Source organism: Antechinus flavipes, chromosome 5, assembly GCF_016432865.1.
Source record: "Antechinus flavipes isolate AdamAnt ecotype Samford, QLD, Australia chromosome 5, AdamAnt_v2, whole genome shotgun sequence".
Taxonomy (NCBI): Eukaryota; Metazoa; Chordata; class Mammalia; order Dasyuromorphia; family Dasyuridae; genus Antechinus; species Antechinus flavipes.
In genome coordinates, this window is record NC_067402.1 from 234,212,418 (window position 1) to 234,234,135 (window position 21,718).

At 34.0% G+C, this 21,718-nt stretch overlaps 1 protein-coding gene across 3 annotated transcripts in view; it reads left to right on the plus strand.

Annotated features, from left to right (window-relative positions):
* The window catches only part of FAR2 (fatty acyl-CoA reductase 2), a 185,770-nt gene that overhangs the window by 63,985 nt on the left and 100,067 nt on the right, over window positions 1–21,718 (plus strand). The window contains exon 1 of one of the 3 annotated variants that reach the window (XM_051961133.1): window positions 12,045–12,223. The exons of the other annotated variants lie outside the window; for them this stretch is intronic. The gene's annotated coding sequence lies outside the window, so the exon portion shown is untranslated. Of the gene's footprint in view, window positions 1–12,044; window positions 12,224–21,718 lie in introns of those variants that run through there. 3 annotated transcript variants of the gene reach the window in all.

The window sequence follows — 21,718 nt, forward strand, 5'->3', positions numbered from 1 at the left end:
GATTTGATAATTAAAAGGTCACTAGACTGAAAAGACTAAGGAAGAGGAACATGAGAGGAAAGAAGTTTGAGCCATCTTTTAGAGACAGCCTTTTCAATAGAATGATAGCTAGCAGGGATGGATTAGTCAAGTGGTGGATTTTTTGAGGATGGGAAGATATGAGCATGCTTTTAGTCTCTAGGGAAGGAGTGAGTAAACAGAGATTGACAATAAATGAAAGAGTGGATATGATGGAGAGGACCATCCATTTTTGCGTGTAGAGTAGTTTGCCTTGGTAAGCAATAGGCCTACTTTGTGAGATGGGAATGAAGAAAATTAGTGTGAGAAGCAACATTCATTGTGGCAGCTAGATGATACAGTAAAGCACTGGCCCTGAAGTCAGAAGGACCTGAATTCAAATCTGTCCTCAAACACTTAAACTCACTAGCTGTGTGATTCTGAGCAAGTCACTTAAACCCAATTGTGAAGAACAACTGTGAGTTAATTAGGGAAGGTGTAAAAAGATTGCTCAGATGCAATTAGGGCCCATTTCAAATTATGTAACATGAATTTATAGTTGACCCAATAAGCATGGTTTCATTATTTTCTCTATCTTCATTCAGTAGCCCATGGGGGAATGAAGATAGCAGATGGTATAAGTGATGCATGTCTAAAAGCTGGCAGGGCGAGTTTGGCAATAGGATAAGGACTTAAGGACTCAGAGAAGAGAACAGTATAGAGCTGAAGAAGTCAAACTAGGGAAGAAAAGAGAGTATAACCAGTTCAGGGGTGATGGCCTAGGAAAGAACTGAAGGGTGGAGAAATTGAAGGTCGTTTATAAATGAAGAACAGAGTTCAAGATCACAAGACAGAGGGAGAGATGGAATTACAATAGATTGTAATTAAATAAGAGAATTTCAAAGTTCATGAATACTAGGTGTGCATTAGTAGAGGACTCATTGGATATTATGGCAAAGCCCCATTTTGTGTGGTTAAGGAGAGTAAGTTCTATAAAATGAATAAGCTAAGGATATGTGAGAGGGTAGGGCATTTGAACTAGAGTAATATATATGTTTGAGATCCCTTGTATTAGGGAAGGGAGTTGAGAAAAAGAAAGATGTGAACCAGGCACTGATGAAAGAAGTGTCATGTTCTGAAGGCTGGTAAACAACAGATAAGAGAATTGAGATTGGGCATTTCATATGGATTGAGTGTATCACAAGAGAGAAGTTATTGAGTAATGGTGGAAAGAAAACTTGAAAATGGCAAATGAGAAGCAAGGAATATTCCAATTCACTAGTCTAAACCAGCGAGTAAAGGGAGTAAGTGAAAATGCAGTCAGTCCTGATAAGGGAGGACAGGGAGGCTGTGTCTTAAGAAGAGATCCAGGTCTCTGAGAACCAGAAGAAAGAAGAAGTAATAAAGGAAATTACTTTTTTTGGTTTTGTATGGGAGGGGAATTTTTTTTGGGGGGAGATAGTTGTTTTTTGGTTTTGTTTTGTTTTGCTTTTTGGTCAATGGAGGAAGCATTTTAGAGAAAATAGAGTAAAAAGTCGATAGCTTTAGAGTGTAAGATTGGGATGGTTAGATTGAAGAAAATGGGGATAAAGAATAGGGCATTGAGAAATGGAGAATTGATTTTGAATAACGACAACCAAGGGCTCAGAATCAATGGTTTGGCAAAGGTCTGACCAGGGAAGAGTTTGTTAATCATTGAGGAGTTATGTAAGTTTTGATTGTCTACAGAGGTTTGGTCTACTAAGCATTATCATTTCCATGCTTTTAACTTTATCTTATGGAGGCCCTGAAGACTTGTAGAATAGGTAAATGCTTCTTTACCCACCTTTAAGATAGCCTATTGGGGCAATTGGTTGTCTCCAGGCATTGTGATATACTATATAACCCTCTGTTATTAGCTGGTATATATAAGATAATTCAGGATGTGGGATGAAATAAAGTCAAGCTCAAAGACTTTCTTGATGTCTTGAGCTAGTTGACAAGATTGATAAGCATTAGTATCAATCATAAGGTTCTTTCTTTGAGATTGATAGGAATTCTTTGAGATTGATAGGAATAAGATAAGAAAATCTTATTGTATTAGGTAATTTATCCTATTAGTTAACTTCCCTTTAGTTTTTTCTTTTTAATGGGAGGACTAACCAAGGAAAGAAGATATGTCAAGTTCTCTTATTTCATGTCAAAAAAAAAAAATTTCTAAGGGATGCCTTTTCCAAACTAGGTTCTCATTACAGTGAAAGGAGGATCATCAAGCTACTAAAAATTCCCAGGCACTGAGGCCTATATTACTAAAGAGCTCTTGGTTTAAAGGGTGGAGGAAGAAAGGGACATCATTCAACTTTCTCTAAGTTAGCTAGGAACACTATGTTTTTGAACAAGAGGGAAGAGAAATTCTTTTAGCCTACGTGAAATAAATATATATTTGAGTTGGCTGGGATGGAAATGACCTTTGGTAAGATGGTAAGAAATGGTAAGAACCTTTGCCAACTGATTTTCTTCTCGATTTGAATAGGGTAGATTAAGCACTAGGGGAAAGACAAGGAAGGTTTGTTTGTTGCTATAAGTTTGAACTGAGTATGATTCTCAAATACCCTTGAATACATCTTGGAGAAACTTTTGTTATGGCTGAGGTTATAAAACAAATATATTTCTTCACAGAATCACATAACTGAGAATTAAGAGACCTCTGAGGTCATCTAATTCAAGTTGCAGTTGTGATTGATCCTTCCTCAGAGGATCTCTAGTTTGTTTTCTGAGGGTCAGTAGAGAAAGATGATATAATTCATGGCTATTATGTAGAAATTTTAATTAAACAAGTACAATAGGATAACTAGTGACATAGCAAATAAAGTGGAGTCAGCAAAATATGAGTTCAAATCCGGCCTTGGATACTTACTAGCTGTGTGATTCTCAGTAAGTCACTTAACCCTACTTGCATTCAATTTCCTCATTTTCAAAATGGACTACAGGCAATGGTAAACCAATCCATTATCTTTGCCAAGAAAACTTCAAATAGGGTCACAAAGAGTCAGACATAATTGAAACAATTGAACAATAATATTTCAACCTTGTTATTTTATGGATGATGTACATCAGGCCTAGACTTGCACAAAGCTGTATGACTTATCAGCGTTTGGGCTAGAATTCAGATTTTTTAAGCAGACCTTTCTGCTGCCTAACATTGCCAAAAGTCTATAGGATCATTATTTACCAAATCCCCATGTATTTTAGGCTCATTCTATCTCTACAAGGAAGGGGAAGTAATCCCTAGTGATTGGTCCAGAGGATTAATAGTCTCTGTGTGGTAGTGATTCAACTTCCTGATCACTTCAGGCAGTATTGGCTTGATTTCATAGTCACCTTAGATCATTGGGCTCTTAAGACTTAATGGATGTCATAAAGTCACTGGGTTCACTACATAGAACTTTGCTAACTAGATGTACCTTTTATAGAGGGAAGCAAGGGAAATTGTGTGTCCCATTTGAGCACTATGTCCTTATTGAGTATCCTTTCTATGCTATGAATAAGAAACCTTATTTGGACAATGTTAATTGCTTAATGGCCTATAAATATCTTATTTAATTCTAGTAACAGACCTAAATTACCAGAAGACCAGCCTGTGTCAGGTCCAAACTATAACAGCCAAGCAAATTAGTTGTAAGCAATTGTTACTTCAATTTGATAGCATTCCCAAAACATTTTTTGAACACCTGTTCTATAACAAGCTTTATTTGGTAGTGTTGGTTGATTAACCAATTCTAAGCAAATAAAAATGACCCTAAGAGATGGATCTGTGGTTCATGTTTCATGGCCTAAAGATGTTTGAATATTTTTACAATTTTGAAATTCTTTGGTTTCATCTCAAGACCAATATCAAAAATGGTGGGTTATTATCCTAAACATTCCACTTTTATCTGTTGTTTCTTTGTTATTGTATCATTATTCATAAAGATAGACAAATCCAGTAATGATTTTGAACTCCTTATTAAGGATGAAAATTTCTAACAATAAGTAGAATTTCACAGTATAGCTTATGGTTTTTTTCAAGCTTCTATTTGTTCTCTGTGCTATATTTGATTTATGACCTCAGCCATAGCAAAAGTTTCTCAAAGATGTACTCAAGGGTATTTGAGAATCATACTCAGTTCAAACTTATAGCAACAAATAAAGAAGACAATACCTACCTGATGAAGTAACCAGGAAAGATGGGTTGTTTTCATTTCACTAATAAAGAAACAAGGAGATTATTTCATTGAAGCTGAAATATTTGTATAAATACATAAATGCGAGATAATTTGGTGGAAAGAATTAGAAAAGACTTCATATAGAAAGTGATACATGCTGATGTTTGAGAGAAAACAGGGATCTCAGAGATGTAGAAGAGAACTGTGAATTCTAGGCATGAAAAACAGCTATGCAAAGGTCAGAAAATAAGAAATGAAGTACCACTAGTAATGACCAGAGAGAAGGCCATATTCCCAAATTATAAAGGGGAATAATATATGGGGGTCTCCCAAAAGTCTTAATGCAGTTTTAAATTATTCAAGCTTAAACTTTTGACATATCCTCTCATCATACCCCAACAGAGGACTATGTTCCCACAGTTACTTTTTAATACAGCCCAGCCTTGAAAGTTTTTCTTACTATGCCTTTTCTCTGTGTATTAGATTTGCCTATAGATAGTTGGTATAAATCTGGTTTAAGAGTACAATTCCTTTTATGGGAATACTGTTGATGATAGGAACTAGTTCCTTCCCATGAATTGGATGCTATAGGAATCCTATAAGTCAAATCTTTTTAGTATAGAATACATATCTTTTAATTGCAATAATCCCAAAGGCAGATAATGATTCTCTAAAATCATTAGTTGAACTTCTGTATCCGTTTAATGTGATAAAATTTTACTTTATTGTGGTAATTCCTATAATTGCAGAAAAGAAATGAAGAAACAGTGCAATAGAATGGTCCCTTCAAGGAAATTATGATTTCCCCCAAATGATGTAATAGAAAGTCATGTAGTATTACAAATATTATTATAATAAATATAGGCTCATACTTTTAACCTATTTACCAATAGCTGTTTTTTCTGTACCACCACCATCCCAATATTGGACTTTCCAAAAACAGATTCTAAACATATTTTAAAACAATGTTAGGGACAGCTAGGTGGCACAGCGGATAGAGCACCAGCCCTGAAGTCAGGAGAACATGAGTTCAAATCTGGCCTCAGATACTTAATACTTCCTAGTTGTATGACCCTAGGCAAGTCACTTAATCCCAATTGCCTTAGCAAAAAACAAATAAAAAACAAAAAACAATTTTAAAGCATATGTATATTTTTAGATCTGAGACAATAGACCTTAAAAGGCACTACACCAGTACAAACCTGTTCTAATCTTCAAGTGTACTTAACCAAACAATTCCTCCATTTTGAAAATTCAGTCTATTTAACTTATTTTCTTGGGAATAAGTACATTAGCAGCATAACCAACTGCATGATGCTTTAAGCCTCCGTTTTGAAATGGAGATGTTTTGACTTGTTTTCCTACTCAGTTATTTTTCTATAAGTTTCCAATAGTTAGACAAACATTTATGTGGTATAGTTTGGTAAATAACATGTTTGTCTTTCTATACAACTGATAAACTTATATAAACCAAAGAAAGACAGATAATCAATTTTTAAAAAAAAGTATTGTAAATAATTTAACCAAATGTTGTATATTTATCCATGAAACAAATTATATAGTAAATGAAATAGACAACAGACCAACAATAAGAATTTGATGGTAACCAGCTAATGCCCCCATTATAATGGCATTTATAAATGCCAATAGGAGGCACTAGTTATTAGCCTGCTCCTGATTCTCCTGAGACTAGAATATATTCCTGTATTTCTAACCATATGACCTAATCATACCCTGTTCATTGAGGACAGTGCTAATTAATGGACTTGCCAGATGACCACATCAGACGGAGATAGTAATAAAACCCTTGAGCAGTGAGGGAGCCTTTCCATGAAATATACACATTATTAATTGTGCATCTTAGGACTTCTAGGAATCACATTGGTCTTTTGTTCCTAGAGGGAATGATATTTCTTTTGTTAACTAGGTAATTGTTCTCTGTAGATAATTAATTACATTTTTATTTCATTTTTAAAGGGTATAGTTTGATAAGGTTTCCATTGCACTAGTCAACATACAAAATGGCATAGTTTGGTATGTGTACTATATGTTATGTTTGATGATAAGGATGGGCTAAAGATTAGAATAAAAAGTTTTAAGAGTAACAGAGACCAGCCAGAAGTTGATTTCCATACCTCCTCTTTAAGTTTCTAAGCTATTAACCAGGGCTGGGACTAGATCTTTTAGAAGTTATTCCTTCTGCAAATGGTGCACATTTAATACTGTAAATAGCTCCTGTTCCTAAAGAAAGCAAAGATTCTTCACTTCTGGATTCATAAACTGCTAACCAGAGCTGGGAGTAGGTTTCTTGGCAGTTGTACCTTCATACATAGTGAATGAAAGATCTATAACTCTCCTGGCATTTCCTATCTTCTTTAATGCTTACTCTTATGTTGTTGCATTGTCTTCTTTCTTCTCCTTCTCCTCCTCCTTCTCCTTCTTCTCCTTTTTCTTCGCCTTCTTTCTTCCTCTCTCTCTTTCCCTCCCTCAGCCCTCTTTCTGCCTGTATCCATTCCCCTTTCTCTCCTCCCCAATACATACTGAGGTCAGATTAATACTGTCAAATATTAAGAGAAGATTTTTTTTAAAGAAAGTACCTTACAAGTCCTGTTTTTTTTTTTTTCCCTACTCCCTTAGAGATAGGATGGAATCTCTTAAGCCCTGCAGCAGTATTACAGATCTATTTACAGATCTGGGATGTATTCCAAGACCCATAGATAGCCAAGATAAGGATACTATCTTAAGGATACTAAGACAGTGGTCAGAGGCCATATGATTTGGTTAAAGCCAGAATTGCCAATGCTAAAATTCAAAAATATACCCTTTTTAAAAAGATGAATTTTTATTTTTAAAAATAAGAGAAAGGAACAGACTTCAATTTTACATGAGAAAGTGTATCCCTCCTATTAGAGATAGAAAATAAGATAAGAAGCTATAGAAATAACAAGCAGATGATCTAGAATTGTTTTGGAGGTACTTTATCCAAAATCCCTTCAAATATAGGGACATGAGAACCAGCTAAGAAGACCATCTTTTGACAGTGAGTCAAGTGATCCATTGCTAGGAAAATATGAGGACATGGCTAAGTAGTGGTGGGTTTCATATCCTCTAACAAATCGTAAAATATTTAAAGAAGAGTAAATATCAGCACAGAAACTAGAAAAGAACTGGATCAGGTTTATAAAGTTTGTTCAAAATCCAAAAGAAACAGATGTCATCTAGTTACTAAGAGTTAGGTAGTAAGTTCATTAAGCTCTGGTTAAAAGTTTAGACATAATTAGAAAAGATGAAAGACCAGCCTAAACTATTAAATTTCTAGCAGCAAAAATTAGAGGATTAATGAAAGATACTCACCTACATTGGATTTTGTGTTCTTAAAGGAAAAGATGGTCCACCTATCATACCAATAAAAGCATAGTTAAACCTTAGAGGCAATGTTTGAGGCAATTTACCATTTACTTAAAAAGGCCATCACAGAATAGTCATATCCAAGTTTAAATAAAAATGTAAGCCAGCATCAATAAATTATACTGAGTATGTGAAAAGAATATTAACTAAAGCAAGTTCCAATAGCAATAAAATTAACAAAATAATACTTAATTTCACTATAAGGATTTAGTGATCTTGTTAAGATCCAAAGAGAGGACCATCACCCCTTTCTGGAACTAGTCATTCTACAAAGTAATGATTGATGTTATTTCATCTTGGCTCCATTAAACACTCTGGTTCTCAAGGAACTATAAAAACCAGACACAGTAAGAAAAAATTTTTAAAAACTCAGGCATTAGACTTGAATAAATAGTTTTAGAGATACTGAAACCCTAGGTTGGGAAATATATAGAAAATTAAGAATTACAGATTAGCTCAAAGAAGTTTAAAGAATAATTGGTATAAGATAAATAAAACAATGATTGGAATGGATGTGTTAGGTAAAAATTTTGCACTATGGCCAAAAAAAAAGCTATTATCAAGTTACTAAAAGGAAATGTCTTATAGACCCTAAATCTCTGCCTTAAGTCAAGTAATAAAAACATTTCTCAAAGTAGAATTAAAAGAGGAGATTAAGAAATTGGCACTTTCCTAAAGGATTTGGAACAGAAAAGTATAATTTTAAAAACAATTAGCCCTTACAAATTTCCATTCTGGACAGTGAAGAAGACTAGTGGGCAGTGGAGATTCATAGTGAATTATAGAAAACTAGATGTTAAAAACAAACCCAATCAAGTGAGCCCTCCCTAACATTTTAGAAATGGTTGATAAGATTAAAGAACATGATGGACCTTGGTTTTTACTTATTGATCTAAATAATATTTTACTTTGTAGTCTCAGGGGCTAAAGAAAGTCAAGGGAAATTGGTCTTTATAGGCAAGAGTAGGTTACTACAAGGATATGTTAATAGTCCAGTGTTATGCCATAATTTATGCAAACAATGACTTAGATAACATTAAATCAGGCCAACTTGTCCAGAATTAAATGGAAGACATCTTAGTTAGGAAGTATAAAAAAAAAAAAAAAAAGGCAGGAAAATCATTAACAGTCTTATTGAAGGTCTGGATAATAAACATAGGCAGTTACCATGCAAAAGGCACAGAGAGAGCCATGAGTTAAATTTCCTGAAGATGATTTGAACTTCAGAAGGAATTTTTATTTCTCAATCAGCAGTAAAGATCTTTATTTCACCAAGGGAAGGCAAAGGGAACAAGCATTTATTATGTACCTATATGTGCTAAGCAATTTACAAATATTACATTACTTGATCTTCACAATCCTGTTGTGAAGGTAAATGTTATTTCTCCCATTTTATAACTTGAGGAAACAGACAGGAGTTAAATGACTGGCCTCATGATAAGGATCTAAGTCTGTATTTGAACTTAGACATTATCATTTGATCCTAATTATGGACTGAGGAGGAGAATGAAAAGGTTTATATACCAGTTATTCTTTGGACTTTAAGTCCAAATGATGGTCCTCAGACTGCAGACCCTATTATGAAAAAAGATATTCCTGTGAGTATATTATGGAAACCAAAGATTTGACTCAAGGTGTGCCTTTGATGCAATCCCTATATAAGAATGAACTAAAATCACCTCTGATAAACATGTTAGAACAATCATCACCACACAATCAGTGCTTAGGTGAGAATGGCTTGAAACCAACAGACCCAGTACAGAAGAAACAAAGACAAGTCATCTTCATGAGGAAATAGTTGCCCATACTGTTGACATATCAACTAAGCTCCCATAAAGGGATGTCACAAGAGTAAGCAACCCCTTCTTGAGGGCTCTCTGACCTATCAAAAATAGAAATACAAAAACAATGCATGGGTTCATGAATGGAAATATTATTCTCTAGCATTGGTTAAATGGTAAGCAGCTGCCTTCGGCCCAAACATTGGGCTATAAATGGTTAAAGAATGAGATAGAAATTCATCCCAATATATTGAACTGAGGGTGATGTGATTGGTTGTCATCAAAGCCACTAGAAAAAACTTCAATAATATAATTTATGCTGATTCTTTATTACTTAATGTCTATTTACTCAATTAAATGGAGGCTTTAAACAAAATGGAATTAGTTAAACTCAATAGTCTTACTATACAAAGATACTTCTGTTTTCTAGTCCTTCCTTATAATCTAGTTTTCCTGATAAGTTCTATGGCTAAGTTGAAATAATAATAATATAAATCTGAGTTGATACTCTAGTGGTTCCTGTGATTGATTATAGATGAGTTTGCTCCCATGTCAATCAAAAGAGAATTTTTAAGGAAAAAAGTTCTTTGAAAATCTTTCCTCTAAAATGGAAATACTGAAGATTGCTGCAAAAGATTATTTACACATTTTGATGTTTGCTTTCATGATCTGATATTTTCACTTTTCCTCATAGGATTTCATTGAATAAGCACAATCTAGATGAATCGACTTTTCATAAACTATTTCAGTCTGTCAAAATTTGTCCTTCATCCTTATTATAAAGAAATTACAAAAAAATAAAATTTCAAACGACTAAAATTCTAATTCTGAAAGAATAAAATTTGCTATTTTGTTATTATCAAGACTACATTTGGATCCAACAATGTGTTAAGGACCTATTAGTAGGTTTAAAATATTATTCTAATGTTTCAGATTTTATCTATAAAGCTTGCCATTAATGACCTTTCTATTTCCTATTCAATACAGCACCAATCAATTAAAAGCAAGTATTAAATACCTACTATATTCTAGGCACTGTTCTAGATGCTGTAAATACAAATACAAAACAAAATAGATCTTGCCCTTGCAAAGCTTACATTCTATAAGTGACGTAGAGCATGTTAATAGAGACATGAATACAGAGTATACAAAATAAATACACAATAAGGGGAAAAGAGAAAATAAGCAGGAGAATCAAAAAAGACATCTTGAAGTAGGTAGAACTAAAGCTTACCATTGAAGAATTAGGGGTTTCAAGAGGAGGAAGTGAATAAGAAGAGAATTCTAGTCACGGGGAACTCTTCTCAGAAGTAGGAAATGGAAAGCTATGTGCAAGGAATGCAGGTCAGTTTGACTGGAGTATAGAGTGTGTAAGGTTAGTGGGAGAGGGGGAATAATGTGTCATCAGCCTGTAAAGATAAGTACCACATTGTAAAGAGATTTAAATGGCAAAGAAGTAACAGGGAATCATTGAAGTTTCTTTAGAAGAAACATGATATATTCATGTCTGTGCCTTAGAAAAACCATTTTGGCAGCTGTGCAAAAGACATATTGGAAAAGAAGAGATCAATTTGGAGACTATTGCAAGAAGTGATGAGGTCTAAGGCTATGTGGTTGTGCTGTAAAAAGAGAGGAGAGAATATTTGTGAAAGATGTTGAGGAATCAACAATTGACAACTAGTTGCATGTAGGAAGGAATGAGAATAAAGAGTCAAGAGTGAATTCTAGATTGTGAAGACAAGAACAGTGGTATTCTTGACCAAGATAGGGAAGTTAGGAAAAAGAAGAGAGTCAGGAGAAAATATAATGGATTTTATTTTAGACATGTTGAGTTTGAGATGATAATGGGTATTTTAGCTTGAATTGTTAGGTGGACAATTCGTGCTGCATTTGTGGAACCAAAAAAATAAGAATTAAAAGAAAAAAGGGCTAGATATATAGATTTGAGAGTCAAAGAAATTATAGTAATCCATGGAAACTAATTTGATCACCAAGTGAGAGGATAATGAGAAAAGACCTAAAATACATTCCTGTGTAGAATCCCAGATGTAGGAGACTTTAGAAATCACCTATTCCAACTATCTCATTTTAAAAATAAAGTAACTGAAGTTCATATGAAATGACTTTTTTAAAGTCACTCTGTGTGAGGTAAAGAGGAAGAATGAGGATCAAGAAACAGAGTAAGGAATAGAACTAGATCTTCTGACTCCTAATGTAGTAGTCTTGACAGGATATTCTTTTAACAGATATTTAACAGATATTTTAACAGATATAACAGTATGAAGAGTACTTCAACTCCTATAAAATTCATTTTCCCCTGCCCTTCCCCGCAATACTCTTTATTATTAAGAAATATTATAAAATCAACATTAAATAAAATGTTTAGTTACTTTTTAGAATATAATCCTTTTCATAGTACTTCATTACACGATCTGTTTGATGCTTATTTGCTAAAGTGATTTTAAAAAAACATAGTATCTCACAAACTTTGGCCTATTAAAGGCTACACTGGCCTTTTTTTTTTTAAAGAACCAAAGGGCTTTATCTATGTTGCACAATACAAAGTTGCAACTATCTGTGGGAAGTCCAGCCCACAAACTACAAATCTTGAGATATAATAAGAGCATCCTATGTTGAAGCTTCTCTTCTCTTGGTGGTCCAACTCCGCCAATGACAGACAAGTTCCTGTGAACAACCTGTGAACAAGGAACAACCTGTGAACCTTGTTCATATCCTGTGAAAAGAAGAATTCTTGGGGCTACATTTAGGTTCTTCTGCTATATGCCATATGTAGCTCTCTGTTATACATTTTAGTCCTAAAGAAAACTGAAGTCAAAGAAGCAAGGCAGGAAGGTAAGGAGAAAACAACAAAAAATTAAGGTTAATTTTTTTTGAAAATCAGAGGAAAAAGAGACTGCCAATTTAAAACAATCTTAAAACAAACAAAAAAATGTCTTTCCTTGTTCAAGAATTTCTATTCAGCAAGGAACTAAATCTCTGTAGAAATACAAATTATATTGGTGGCTGCATTTCTTTATTGTCAAATAAAGAAATCTGGCAGTTTCCCAATGGGATGACAAGAGATTCTTGACTCACTTTCCATTGAAAAATACAAGCCAAATAAATGATTTTGGCTTGGTGCTTGAATAAAGAGGATTTGGGTATTACATATGGAATGCTAACTCATTTTCTAGGGAATATTTATTATGACTCATCTTAGAAATTCATTTCTGTCTTGAGTATGTATTGTAACCAAAAGTTGCTATTGCAGGTGTATCATCAGAAGTTTACATATGAGGCAAATTTGTCATTAAAACCAAACTTATGAAGGATCATATTCGAGGACAGAATGTATTTCAAATATATCTATTAAGTTTGATAGTTTGGTTTGATAAGATTTATTAGAAGGGTTTGTTTGTTTGTTTTTTTCTACATCCAGTTCAAAAGATTTATAGTATACCCACTTTTAACAGGAATATATTTCTTCATCAAAGTTAACAGCCCAAAAGGAAAAAGAAATCAATTCTGTCACTTCAGGAGGGAAATTGAGCACTGGATATTCTAACTAAGCATTTCTTCCCTTTGTGCTTCAACTTCTTACTTGTATTAAATATATAATATTTACCTACCAAAGTGACATATGGCTTAGATTATAGACTTGAAGAAGACTAACCTAACCCTCACATAAATGAAGAAACTGAACTTTAGAAAGTTTTATTGACTCATCCAGGGCTATACAAGTACCTTAAAATGGTGTTTAAAAATATCTTATGATTCTTCATTTTGCTCTTTCAGATCAGTATTAACAAAATATTAACTAAATTAACTAAATTAACAAAATTAACTAAGACTTTTATTATTAAACAACATAACTGAAGATATTAATATAAAAATGAAGAATGTTTATTTTACAATAAAGGAGCCAGTTTAGGTCGGTTATATAGTATAAAGTATAGTATATTAATATTAATCTCCTCATAATCCTTTTTTCTTTGGCAGATTTCCCCTATCATAGTTCTCTTTTCTCTCCTCTATCCACTAGCTCTTTCCTAATGCTCACAAATATGTTTAGCCACTGAGTCCTTAAAACCAACCCTTGTTATTCCATATAGCTTTTTCCTTTTACAAACTCCATGAGAAAACTTTATAATCCTTGCATATACTTCTCTCTCATTTCTCCACCAATATAAATTCCAACCTCAGCACTCAACAAAAATTGCTCTTTCCAAATTTACCATGATCTTTTAACTGCCAAATTCAAAGTCCTTTTCTCCATCTTCATACTTCATGACTTCTCTGCAGCATTTTATAATTTATTATCTTCTATACTTGTATTCTTTGGATTTTCATGACACTCTTCTCTCTTGGTTTTCCTCCTATCTGTCTGACTGTTCCTTCTCTCAATCTCCTTTGTCAGATGATCATCAAAATGTCACCAATATCATCAGACTCCTTCCCCCACCACAATTTCTGATTATAGTTTTCCTGTGTTTTGTCACAGGATATCTGTTTTTTCTCTTTATATCCCATTTGTTCGTTATTCCATCAATTCCTGTGGTTGTAATTATCAGCTCTACATTGAAAACTTCTAGATCTCTACATCCAAACCTAATGTCTATTCTGAACTCAAGTCCTACATCAGCAATTGCCTTTGGACATTTTTAACTATCTTTTTGTCCTGTAGTTATCTCAAACTCAATAGATAGAAAACAAATTTATTGCCTTTCTCCCCAATCTCACCTCTGTTTCTGTCAAAAATGGTATCAGTTACCCAGGTTCACAACTTCTATATTCTTCCCTCACTTCTACATCTCATCAATTTTTTATCTTGTCAATTCTACCTCTGTAACATGTCTTATTTTCCTTCTCTCCAATCACATGGCCACTACCCCTTGTCACTTCCCTTTTGAACCTATTGTAGCCCCTTGATTTTCTCCAACACAAACCTCTCCCTTTTCCATTTTATCCTTCAAATGTTTTATTCCTGAAGCACAAATGTAATCATGTTATTCCCCATTCCAAAAGCTCCAATGATTTCCCATTATCACAAGGATAGTATATATATTCTTCTGTTTGGCACTGAAAGCCCTCTACAATATGACTTCTAGATAATATGGGCAGATAGCACAATGGATAGAGTAGAGGGTTGGAAATCAGAAAGACTCATTTACATAAGTCTTTTGAAATATAAACATAAGATTTGAACTCCAGGTTCAGAGTGTAACCCTGGGCAAGTCATTTAACTCTATTTGCCTTATCTGTAAGAAAATGGCAAATTACTCCACTATCTTTGTTAAGAAAGCCCAAATGAGGATACAAAGAGTTGCCTACAACTGAACAACAACAAAAACAATGTGGCTTCAGCCAACTTATTAAGGATGGATGCACATCACTCTCATTCACATTTTTTGTTCCAACCACATTGACCTACTTTTCATGTTTCATATATAGCATTACTGCCCTTTAGAAAAGGATTTCTTCTTTGTCAGAAATATATTGCTTGGGGCAGCTAGATGGGACAGTGGATAGAGCACTGGCCTTGAAATCAGGAGGAATATGTTGCTTTCTTCACTCTAGCTCTCTAGCTGTCTTCAGAGTCAATTCGATTTTAAACCTACAAGAGGCCTCTCCTAATGCCCCACCCAAGTTATTAGACTCCCTCACCCTACAAAAAAAAGTCTCTCTGTAATATACATGTATACACATATTCCTATATAGATGTATTTTAAGGGAGAGCTAGTGATCCAGTGAAATAGAGTCATCTTCCTGAGTTCAAATATGTCCTGACACTTAATAGCTGTATAACTATGTGCAAGTCACTTAACTCTATTTGCTTCAGTTCCACATCTGTAAAATAAGCTAGAAAAGGAAATCACAAACTACTCTACTATCTTTGTCAAGAAAACCCCAAATGGAATCAGGAAGAATTGGACACAAGTAAAGCAAATAAACAACAATATATTTTATATGTATGTATTATTTATGCTTCTGTATATATATATATATATGTGTGTGTGTGTGTGTGTGTGTGTGTGTGTGTGTGTGTGTGTGTGTGCGTGTGTGTGTGTACGTGTGTGTATGTGTGTGTACATATATATAAAATACTACATAATAATAAGGGCAATCTGCTAAAGAAAAAGTTCCCTGTTTTATAAAGGAATTTTTTACTTTTACTGACTCACCCTGTCATTATTCTCTTATTTTACTACCTTAATTTGACTATATGTTTTTCCCTTCTTTAAGAGAAAGGACTGATTCTTTGTATATTCTCAGCACCCAGAAGAATGACAATGAACATTTAATCAATGCTTATTGAATGACTGATACCAATTTCAGTCATGATTTCATTTCAGTAGGACATCAAGCACCTATGGAAGCTTCTAAAAGAACCCTGAGTGGGAGGTCAAGAAGAGCATTTTTTTTCCCATAAGGCAGAGTTGACAAAGTTTTACGAAACAGTAAGTCCCTTTGGTATATGCCTCCAGGCACCCAGAGGCCACACCTGGCTCCCTTTTGTAAAACTATACCAGCTTTTTTATTTCCAAATAAAAGAGGTATCAGATTGAGGTGAAAGTGCAGGTTAGTCATGCTATTCAACTTTGAAAGTCTTTCTAATTTCCTTTAGGATATTTTCTTTTTGTACTTGTGAGTTTTAGTGTGAAAAATTAGATTTTTTTTTCTCTCTCTCTCTCGTTTTATCTTTCTTTCTTTCTTTCTTTCTTTTTTTTTTTTTTTTTGTTGTTGTTACTCTACATTTCCACTCCAGGTTAAATTTGAACCACACAAAAATTGGAGGTATTTGGGCTACAGAAGAGAGTTGGTTGAAAAGGAGAGAAGGGGAAATGATACTAATTTATAAGATGATTTCTCTTCCCAACTTTCTTGTAGTAGGAGTTTGGCCAAGATTGGATAGGGATCCCACCCAAAATTATACACAACCATTAACTTTAAGTAGAAAGGAAAAAATCCTCCATAAAATACTATTGAATTTCTCTTCTCCTCAGTAATATCAAGCTGATTGGATATCTTATATCTGCTATGCTTTTGCTGGATTTATAATTAGTCTCTTAGGTTTTAGGATCATAATAAAATGGGAGGAAAAGGTTAACTTTTATACTTTTTGTATCCTTTTTAAACTGTGTTCTTTTAATTCTCAAGTACTAGAAGCAGCTCAGCATAACAGAAAGAAAACTGGCCTCAAAACCAAAAAAGAGTCGGGTTCAACTCTTGACACCTCCTGGAAAGTCTCTTTATCTCTCTATGCTGCAAACAATTTTCTAAAACTAAGATGTTGAGAAGGTACAAACCTGCATTGGTAGAGGGAATTTTCACAGTTGGGAGTTATTTATAACAATTAAAGCACAGATCCAATTCCTATCTCTATTTCTATCTTTAAAAGGATTGACAAGAGTAACAGACAGACAGAAAGACAAATAAACAGAACCTCAAGGAACTTACATTCTAATGGGGAAATCAAAATCAAAATAAAGAGGGAAGTGCAGTAAAGGGGTAAGGAGATAGGGGGCAGAATCAGACAATGAGAGTAAAGAGAGCAGGATGGCTGGGGAGTCCCAGATAGTAATCCCCATCAGAGACTCACCCATCAGAAGAGTAAACCAAGTCAGAACCATCAAGATATAGGCAAGCTGGTGGGTACAGATAAAACAATCAGGAGATAAAATTGAGCTAGAAGGGACTTTTAGCTGGATTCTGTAGTTCACTTCCTGAATTTTAAATATCAACTAGCTATTATTAATAATTAGAAAAGTAGTATCACCAACACAAATTGTCATTGCTGTGTTAGATAATTAACAGAAGAGGTAAATGAGCTTTTGATTTTTTTTTTTTTAAATCAGGCTTTCAAGTCATAGTTTAATGCATTTGTTGACTGCCCAGGTGAAGAGATCAGTATTAAGGAAAGCAGGAAATAGGCTACATGGTGAAACCATACTCTCTGACCCAGAGGTTTCTCTGGAGAATGCCTCAGCAGCTGCATAGTACAGTGTGAAATTAAGTGCTCAGCCTAAAGTCGGGAAGCCTAAATTCAAATCCTATCTCAGCCCCTTTGGCAAGTAACTTAACCTCTATCTGCCTCAACTATAATAGTTTCCTCAACTATAAAATGTGAATAAAAATGATGTCATCCTTCCAGGTTATTGTAAGGATCAAATGATTTATAATATTTTTAAAACACTAAGCATCCTGGCACACGGTAGGTGCTGTCCTGTACAATCACTCCTAAGTACAAATACCTTCCTCAGTCTGTACTGAGGTACCAACAGTAGAACTGCCAATTGGCACCTGTTCACATTCTTTTTATAACAGCAGGACTCTCTGTTCTAGATATGGAATGTCTTTTTGCCTTAGAGCACAATTATAAGTCCTAGTTCAGTCTGTTGTAGTAAAAGGCTTTGTCCATCATCTTTTGTGATTACACCCTTTTTCCTATGTCTGCAGAGCTTTGTCTCCCTAGTTTGATTTCTGTTGGGAAAATATTGAGATTTTACTCACGTTTCCCAATCAGAACTCAATCTAGCATTTTTCTAGGTCCTTATAGAGTTTTTATGGGGAAAGGGAGGGATGGAGCAGATCTTTGTTCCTACTCTACCATCTTGGCTGGTTTTCCCTAAGCTCTTACCTCTTTGCCTAACTCTTACCTTACACCTAAAAATTGGAAATTGAAGGGATACCCATTAGTTGACTGAACAAATTGTGCTATATGATGGAATACTATTCTGGTATAAAAATTTACAAGCAGAAGGTTTCAGAAAAACTAGAAGACTTATGTGAACTGAACAGAACCAAGAAAAAGATTGTACATAGAATGACAGCTATTTTGATCAATACAGTGATCCAAGAAAGAACTGACGAAATCTGAATGCAGATTAAAGCATGTTTTTCATTTTCTTAAAAAAAAAAAAAAAAGCCTTAAGCTGTCTAGGTTTGCTTCCTGGATTACAATTAATTTATTCAAAAAAGAAGCAGAATCCTATTTCCTTATACAACTTTCCCTTGTAATAATCCTATGTGCCTTGTGGATAGTACTTGGTAATTATCGGTAGATTATTAGAACTTGAATAAAGTTGTTATACCAAATACTTTTTTTTTTCTGACCTTTTCAGTAGAGTGGACCAGGTAGCAAAAGGACAAGATCAACTTGACTTAACTCCATGGTAGTCATTTAGAGAATGTTGGGATGAATACTGTGAAAATTCTTTCAAGATTTGGTTAAATACTTTATATATGCATTGTAAGCACTTTATTCTAAATACCATGACTATCTTAGAAGGTTTGAGAGGAATTTCATACCAAGGGAGTAATCTTCATCAAAAACTTATTACATTCAGCAACAGAAGACTTACTAATAGATTCAATATCCTATATACAATTAAAATTCTTGGCTCTGAAGTAGGCTATCAGTAAAAAAATTCAATAACTATGTATATGGATTGATAGATTTTATCCAATGTCAAGTTAGGTGCTATTTGCCAAAGAAACATTAAAAATCAGGAAAACAGAAGCAGATAGATATATTAACTGAAATTGAGAGAGAGTTTTAGTACATTGTTTCTCATAGCTCTTTTGGAAATGACTATTTTTTGGACTTTGGAGCTAATTTCTGGGGAACTATAAAACTATGAACTATGAAAGAATTGTCTATGATTATTTATATAAATATCTATCAGAAATGTGAAATTGGAGGTTTTCAACCTAAGATATAGGTGATTGATTACTAATAAGGAGACTTTGGTATTAGAAGGTATTAGAAACTACATCAGAAACTAGAAGAAAAGTCAGTTTCAGAAAATATTGAAAAATGACTACATATTGATTTAGAAATTCACAAATTATATTTGTGTTTTTATATAATATGTAATTATATATAAATATAATATAAATAAGTAATATAATACAATATAAGTTATATTATATAGTGTTTTTATTTATTTTGTTAAACATTTCTCAATTACATTTTAATCTGATTCTTCTATATCTGGAAATTTGACACTTACCCCCCACTCTCCAACCCCAGCCTCCCCATCCTCATACCCTCCCAGATTGTTACTAAGTAGCAAGGCCAAATAGACAATGTGTAGTAATAGAGGTAGGACTTCGAACCTTGGCTAATAGGCAGGATCTCTCCATAACCTGAACAGCCTTTAATTATATGTAATTATATGAAAACCTATATTAGTTTTATTGCTACTGTTTCTAATTTTTGTATTTCCCCCTAGTACTTAAACACATTCCTTTATACACGGTTAAACGCTAACTACATGTTCACTGATTGATTACTAACTCTAGGGTTATAAGTTCCACAAGAATTCTCCCTGGACTTTGAATTACTAGTATTTCTGTCCAGACTCTCTCCTGCATCAGACTTAGAAAAAGATATTCGCTGAATATAAACTGCTTGCATGTTTGTTTTTCTTCCGGGGTTATTTATACCTTCTGAATACAATTCTCCCTGTGCAACAAGAAAACTGTTCAGTTCTGCACACATATATTGTATCTAGGATATACTGTAACCTATTCAACATGTAAAGGACTGCTTGCCATCTGGGGGAGGGGGTAGAGGGAGGGAGGGGAAAAATCGGAACAGAAGTGAGTGTAAGGGATAATGCTGTAAAAAATTACCCTGGCATGGATTCTGTCAATAAAAAGTTATTTAAAAAAAAGAAAAAAAAAGATATTCGGTCTAACACTTTTGAGATATAATGTCCTTAGAGATGCACCTCTGACTTTTCTAGGTCTGCTCCCTAAATAAAATAGAAAGGAAAATTCATGTTTTCTAAATGTAAAAGGCAAAGGCCAAAGCACTGGTGACTATTTTGAGTTTCTTGGATGGGGAGAAATCCATAATGTAATGTTTAGCTTGAATCCAGTTTTCAAATTCTACAAAGGATACTCAATGACTAGCAATGTTGAAAGATTAAAAGGTTTCAATAAATCTAACGGACTCATTTTAGAATCCCAAAAGGCCATTCACTGGTAGTACCTCTAATATTCGTTCAGACTAGATTTCTGTTATAATGAAACTTTTTTATGAGACAAATTCCCTTATATGTTTTAATATTGCTTATTCTGAATAGGAGCATGAATTGGTTTTAAAATAAAATTCTACCCCCTGGTGACCATTGTTTGTTATGACAGCACAAGACAAAAAGATTAACAAAAGTGGAAAAGTGGGACAAAGGTGAGAAAGCAAAGTGTGACTATCCATGCTAGTGGATTTTTTCTTACGGAACAGAATATTGTGTGAATTTTTCAGAGGACTGAATTCTTCTAAGAAAGACATCCGGACAGAAACAACCGGAGCGTAGGAAAAGAATACTTTTTAAAAAAAAAAACCATGTAGGAGATCACAAAGCTGCAATAGATTATGTGTAAACCATGGACAATTATCATTTCTAGAATGTTAGTATCAAAATAATTCTTTGTTTGGGAGCTCCAGAATAAAACGTACAAACACATATTGTGGATTCCCATATAAAAAGCATGAAAATTGTGTACTTTTTTTCCTGCTTTATTATAATCCATAAATTTATTTTAATTACATCACTCATAATATCAAAGTCTATTTTAAAGTGTATGAAGATGTATGAAACAGTGAGAACTAAACATGGGATTGGAAAACGAACTGTATCCAAAAACAGAAGGCATTGAAAGAAGTGGAGACAGGAGGGGTGAGGGAAAGAGGGGAGAGAATATGACATTTTCAAAGTGGTTTCCTGGTTAATGTTTATCCAATTATATTTATATTTGGAAAGGGGTTTCAACTCCCTTCTTTGTCCTGTTGGAGAATTTAATCTAGTCAGTGGAGCTTGTTCACCAAAAAGGAAAAAGTCATTTCTGAATAGAGATGGTCATCTGGTGGTTAAAAGTGGGAGGTTTGGTTTTGTTTTGGTTTTGGTTTTGGTTTTGGTTTTAGATTTTGTTTTGCCAGAGAGAATTAGAGATAGTGGTGCCATAAAAAAAAATAAAAAAAAAAAAAACGTGTATGGAGAACACTAAAACAGTTTTCCTCCCCCATTGCCCCCCAAAAACAAAATCCCAGACACACACACACACACACACACACACACTTTTCCCAAACACAAAAAGTCTCACTCTGGAAACACAAAGATATTGTCATCAAAAAACTTAGTTTCCCAGTTAAGTCTTTTGCTGGCAGCATCTCGGTCTCTGGCAAGACCTCTATCAAGCACTGCCAGGTGTTTGTAGAATTAGGAATTACAGTGCCATATTCGAAGAACTACTCTTCTAGAAACTGCCCCTTAAAATAAACTTTTTGTTCCAAAGGATAGATCAAGACTGGACTTACTCTGCCTCCAGGTTCTAAACTTA